Below are 6,951 nucleotides of genomic sequence, written 5' to 3'. Positions count from 1 at the left end.
TTCCTGCCTCAGCCTCTTGAGTAGCTGGGATTACAGGCACCTGTTACCATGCCTGGCTAATTTTTTTTTGTATTTTTAGTAGAAACGGGGTTTCATCATGTTGGCCAGGCTGGTTTCGAACTCCTGACCTCAGGTAATCCATCCGCCTTGGCCACCCAAAGTGCTGGGATTATAGGAGTGAGCCACTGCGGTCAGCCTGTATTTCAATTCTGATTAAAATTTTTCATAAGATTATCTTTCAATATCTTTATTCTTCCATAAGAATTTGCAGAGTAGCTTAAACATATAAAAAATAAAAAGCTAAAGAGTTCATTAGACCTACAAGGCAAATACTAATGGCTACTTTCCCTGGTATACTGATGGCTGCATCAGAAACCTGATCTACCTAAACACAATCTTTAACCATCAGCTAAACAATTTCTACACTTTGCTCATAGTATCATTAAGAGCCAGGATGAAACTTGTATTACTTGAATGGTTATACAGCAGCAGAAATAGAAAACAACACAGTGTAGGACCTATAAATTCATTATTCAGGCTGGGCACAGTGGCTCAGTCCTGTAATCCCAGCACTTTGGAAGGCCAAGGAGGGTGGATAACCTATGGTCAGGAGTTTGAGACAAGCCTGGCCAACATGGCGAAACCCTGTCTCTACTGAAAATACAAAAATTTATCTGGGCACGGTGGTGGGAGCCTATAATCCCAGCTACTTGGGAGTCTGAGGCAAGAGGATCGCTTGAATCTGGGAGGTGAAGGTTGCAGTGACTGAAGATGGCACCACTGCACTCCAGCCTGGGTGACAGAGCGGGACTCTGTCTCGAAAAAAAAAAAAAAATCATTATTTGGTGTGTGTCTAAATGCACCTATATTGTAAATTGGCAGGGTTGGGGGCTGTGTAGGGCGTGGGTAGTGCTACCTCTTCTCAAATTCCTTAAATGTAAAACAACCTCTAGGCTTTTTTCTCGGTTCACTGTTCTTTGGACCAGGTATCCTCTCTCTGTGTAAGCTCAGCCACTCCAGGTAACTTACAAATTGGTGTCCAGAAGTAATGTCACTCCTGAAATCTCTCTGTTTTCAACAATTTCTTTAACATCTCAGTATGGTCATCTAGCTTCATGTTAAGCACATTACTTTATCTCCCATAATCAACTCCTTGTCCTGAGTTTGTCTCTGGTTATGACGGTTATGACATTAATCTTCCAAAGAATTCAATCTCCAATGCTTTGAGGCAGGCCTTCTCCTAGACCATCAGTTTTCTACATGTAATCAATGTCAAAATCCTGTTAATTCTAGCTCCACCTCATGTCTTAATTTCACTTCTTACTTTTTACTCCATGGCCACTGCTCCAGCTTGGGCTCTCTTGCCTTGTAACTGGTCTTACTGACTTCATTTACTCCCTTATCCTCCACAGTGTGCGTGTGTGTGTGTGTGTGTGCACACGCACGTGTGTGTGTGCTTGCATGCATGTGCACGCACACACACACTCTCCTATGCTGATATTCATCTTCCACACCAGTATTAACAGGTCTAATTATGTATTCTCCTTTCCACACTTCCTGAAATACCTTTTCGTCTCCAGCTTTCTTCTGCTTTTCAAAGTCTTATTCATGATCAGGTCAAATTCAGCCACCTCCTAGAAGCATTCCAGGAAGCCCTCATTTAAAACCAATCTCTCCTCCTCTTGTTCTCTCTCAACATTTTGTAATACTGCTCTACTGAAGCACTCTTCCCAGACTGCCTTGCCTAAATATACTTGTCCAAATACCCACATTTGGTTGTGAGCTCTTTAAAGACCAAGGCTGAATCTTACTTTTTTCCTGTATCACCTCTACCATCTCTGATATTAGATAGCACAGAGTAAGCATTCAAATGTTTGCTGAACTGAACTGAACTCGTTAGTTGCCAGCAGCATCCTAGTGGATGTAAATTTTGAGAGCTGCTTGTAGCTATAACAGGTTGACAGCAGGTGCTAGATGTCAAAAAAAGGAAATTTATATGGTTGACTCCACTTCTTCTAAAACAAGCAACTCTCTAATAGACAACACCTGAGAGGAAGATACTGGCTGGCATTTCATTAGCAATAGAGATTTCATAAAAATGTGGAGAACAACAGAGCCTTTTTATTTTGCCATGAAGGATTTCATACATTTGGTTGCAGCAATGAATGATGGGTTGACAAAGCTGCTATAAAACTGTCAGTCAATTCAAAAATCATGTGAGAGAATTTTTATTCTCATACAGAAGAACATTCTCCCTTCTTTATGCAATATAATGTGAATTCATTTTCTTAAAATTTATAAGCTATCACTAAATTTCTCTAAGAATTCTGGACTGGGTTGAAAAATCCTTAGCTGAAAAATAATTCCAAAATAAACAGCTTCCTCTTAAAACTTGGCATTCTGTTTCAAAAGTCCTTCCCTTGGTTTTGCTAATAAAAGGCCACATTATACACCTTCATATTCTCCCATCTCTAGTTCCCTCTGTACCAAATCCATCTTATCACAAAAATATGTACCACTTAATGAGCATCTAATATGTGCCTCATATTTACTTTAGAAACAACCAGTAATTTTACTTTCTTAATCACCCTACTAGCATAAGTACTATTATTAACCCCACATGACAGATGAGGGAACCACAGCTTAGGAAAGAGAATTAACGTGGCCAAGTTCGCACAGCTAATAGATCACTGGGGTCCACTAGTCAATACATCTACAACACATGTAAAAGACAATCCTTTAGACACTTAAATACATAGAAGTCCAAACTATAAATAGGAGCAGCAAAAAAATATATCCAGACTATACTAACCTGAGGCCACTCCTAATATTTTAAGTTCTCAGATAAATATTTCTTCCTGTTTTTTTTGACTAACTAGCCTTTTCCATTTGATGTGCCTTGGGCTTTTAAATCAGAAAGACATGGACTTAAATTCTGCTTTCTCACTTGCCATCTTCCTAAGACCCTAGACAAGTTATCTAGGCTCTCCGAGTCTCAGTTTTCTGTCTCTCAAATGGGAATAGTAATATCTACCTACTAAATTTATAGAGAATAGTGAAGATTTTGCAGTATTTCCCACAAAAAGGCTTTCCCAAATATTTGTTTAATTCTATTTATATATCTTATTCCATCTTTTCCAAAGCAACCTCCTCCTTTTTGCCTTTTAAATCTCTCCTTTTTGGGGTGGTGGGAGGGGTGAGATAGCTAAACAGCTACCAAAAAGCTTATTAAGTGTTTTGCACTAAGCACTCAAACCACCCAAATAGATTATAGTTCAAATAACAAATGCTAACATTCTTTGAGTTTTTACTATGGTTCTGACATAAGCATTCTACCTTGATTATTTCATCTAACTATTCCAACCCATGAGATAGATATAAATGAGCCTATTTTACAGAGAAGAAAACTAAGGGCAGATAGTTTACTGAGATTAGTCATTTTTTCAAAGTCACAAAGCTAACAAGTAGCCAGTCTAGGCAGCCTGACTTCTAAAGTAATGCATGCTATTGCTGCATAGCCCTAAAATTGTAGTGGTGGGGGTTATGGAGGGAGAAGCTACAAAAACAAGGCTCTTAAATCCAAATGTTACAGGAACCACATTCACCAATATTATTTGTGAAATAAACAGAATGATAAAAGGAAGCAGTTCTTTGTTTCCAAATCCTCTTCACTGCTATGCTATGCAAGATATTATGGTAATATACTTTGCGGTATTAATGGATGTGAACAAGAATTTCATATAATTCAGATGTCTCCAAGGAAGCACATATAAATTCTTCTGATCTTACTGATTTTGGTCCTCTGACCCGGCCCTTTTGCCAAAGAAAATTACCAGGAATGATTGAGAAATTTAGAAACCAAAGAGTTAAAGAAAAACGAGCAACTTGAACATTAGAAAAAGGGAGAAATTTTCATTTGATCTCATTTAGATAAAATTGTTTTCTCTTACCTAGATTATTACTGCATGATTTCCATCAATATAATTATCGGAATACAACAGATACCATAGAAATACTTTCATATAGTAAAACATGGTAGTGGTTTGCACACCCAGTTATTTGAAGTTTACCATGAATATTTCTCATAGACAGAAATAGCTTTGTACTGAACTTCTCTTGATAAACTTCAATAACTATGTATAGATTTTCCCAACTGTTCAGTTATGAAATGGGATTTACCAAAGAAAGAAAAATGTTTCAATATAGTATTACATACATATATTAACTATTTTTTATTTAGCTGATTTCTTTGTAAGTATTTCTAGAAGTTTCATGGCAATAAAAAAGGAGACCAATATCAACAAATGAGAAAATACAATTTTATGAGCAAGTATTTTATTTCTGTCCTTTCCCTGAAAACCAAATCTTTACTAAAAAAATTCTATTTTGAACACGATTGAAACTTTATAAGTATTGAATTTCCATCCCATTCCATAGACTTTAAATGGAGAGAGAAACTGAAGTATAGCAGGCCTGCAAATGACATTGCTTAGATAAACATATCTTGCCAGAATTATCCTGGTACCAGCATTTAGAGGCTCCAGGCATATTTGGAACTGAGATTCCAGCTTAGGCTCTTAATAAGCAATATGCCACGTCTCAACAGGCACTTGCTTTTAAGAAAGTGCTTTCTTGGATCATTTGGATTAGAGTCTTTCCATTATTCTGCAAATATTCATAAAGGTACTCATTCCTAAAAGACAAAAGCTTAGAAAAGAAGAACTATTCAAATCACTGACTATTGGCAGAGAGGTACAAACTTGCCCTCTGGTCCTTCAATTTTAATCTCTATTATGAAAAAGTCAACGCAATCTAAAAAGAATGCAGGGGGAAATGGAAAATATTCAGATAATGTTGAACAAATACTGTATAATACATTCATGTTATTTTCTTCCAAGGGAAAAGTATTGAAGTTATTTTTCATTAGTAAAATAACAAATGACTCTCTATATAGTATGTTCAGATTTGCATAAACATCATTGCAAAATTTCTATATTTCTCAAGAAGGAAACTGATCACTTACCTGTGTAATGGGAATTCAGTCTCATACTGAGTAAATCACTCACTGAGAGTCACTATTTTGGGTCAGTGTGTTTCAACCTTTTGGGGAACCCTCAAAGTTCCAGTATGGTGGAGGAATGGTCCAGTAATGGTACAGCTATCTATGTTGATCGTTACAAAGCAATTTGCTCTTGCCTTGCTAGTTATAGATATGACATCCTATAATTTACACAAGCTCATAGAATACAAGTACATTCTTCCTTGTTCAAATTAGTTATGCAGAGGTTGAATAGTTTCTTGCCAAATCTGTTCTTCTTCCTAGGCTCACCAGTGGACGCTATTTCCCTACCTCCCTCGCAGTCAGATGTGACCATGTGACAAGTTCCATCCAACAGAATATGAACAAAATTAACACACGCCTCTTCCAGGCGTGGCTCATGACAAATTTTTATGAGTCATATTCATTCTTCATCTTCCCATTAAATGCATATGCATCTTATGCTCTGGACACAAAAGATGGAAGGAGCTTGGGCTCCTGAATGACTTCACAGAGGGCAGATTATTTTGGACCACATTAAAATAAGTAAATTTCTACTGCAGTGAGCCTCCAAGATTTGGGAGATTACCTGTTATAGTGGCTAGTTTTACTGAAATAATACATTAGCATACATCCACATTCATTGTTTAAGCAACAATAAAGAGATAAACTTTCAAAACCAGTAACAGCCTAATTTAATTAACAATCACTACAACTAAAAGACGACATGTCTAAAGGAAGTGAATCAAAACATACATAATTACAGACAAAAGAAATATTTAGCCTTAGTCTAATGATTAAGGTCCTTAACAAAAGCAACAAAACAAGATGGGAAATGGTAAATATACTAGAAAGAGTGCAGACTTGCAAGCCAGAAAGAGACATTTGCAAATTCCAAGCTCTGTTCTTTGCTTGTTTTGTAAGCTTCAGCAATTTGATAAACTGTTCTTGGAATCTGTTTTCTCATCTATAAAATGGGGATTATAAAATATAGCTCCTAGGATTCTATAAAGATTTGGTACACACACACATATACATACAGAAATGCACACACATACACACAACATCTAATGCTTATGAGGTACTCAATAAATTCTAGCTATTATCAATAAGTATTTACCCAATATGTGGAAGTATGACTAATAATACTTTAAAATATTAACATTTTACTCTTTCACTTCCCCCAACATGTTGACAACTAGTCATTTCCTTAGGGAAGGGTTACCATAGCAGAATATAAATTATGAAGATATAGACGCTCATGGTTTCCAAGTTTCAAAAGTTTAGGCTTGGTAAAAGACAGAAGATTTCAAAGAGAGAAAAAGATGGTTGAAGGAAGGTTTTCCTCCTTCCTGCACTACAAAGGATTCCCCGAGTTGTGGGAAGGGAAACGAGGGCATATTGTGGGGGAAGCTCGAAAATTTAATACCAATATGTGTGTCCCTGGAGGGAAGGAAGGTAGAGAGAAGTGAGGAAACCCAGAGAAATCTGAGAGAATTTGAAAGCTGAGCTGACCTGGACCTTACTTCTGAGGAGAATCTCTGAGGGAAATTGGATGGTAAATTTCCCCTATTCCTTCCTCTATTCCTCTTCCTGATCCCATGGAAACCTACTGACACAATGCACAATCACTACAAATCACTCTGCCCATTAAATGCATAGGAATGTAAGTCAGAAGAAAAGAGTATGCACAGAGCCTAGTCAGATGGGTCTTACCAAAGTTCCTGCCCACCCTAGTATGGCATAAGGTACAGTACAGTGATTTTTGATATTACACGATGGGGGCATCAAAGTAGCAGAAAGATCGCATGTTCTCACTCATAGGCGGGTGTTGAACAATGGGAACACATGGACATAGGGAGAGGAGCACTACACACTGGGGTCAGTTGGGGGGAAATAGGGGAGGGACGGTG

The 6,951-nt window shown here is 37.4% G+C and overlaps 1 protein-coding gene across 9 annotated transcripts in view; it reads right to left on the bottom strand.

Annotated features, from left to right (window-relative positions):
* Window positions 1-6,951, bottom strand: part of DMD (dystrophin) — a 2,133,401-nt gene that overhangs the window by 624,577 nt on the left and 1,501,873 nt on the right. The window lies entirely within an intron of this gene.

Source organism: Cebus imitator, unplaced genomic scaffold, assembly GCF_001604975.1.
Source record: "Cebus imitator isolate Cc_AM_T3 unplaced genomic scaffold, Cebus_imitator-1.0 Scaffold208, whole genome shotgun sequence".
In the NCBI taxonomy this organism is placed as follows: domain Eukaryota; kingdom Metazoa; phylum Chordata; class Mammalia; order Primates; family Cebidae; genus Cebus; species Cebus imitator.
The sequence above is the reverse complement of the archived record's forward strand: the minus strand, read 5'-3'. Positions and strand labels throughout refer to the sequence as shown.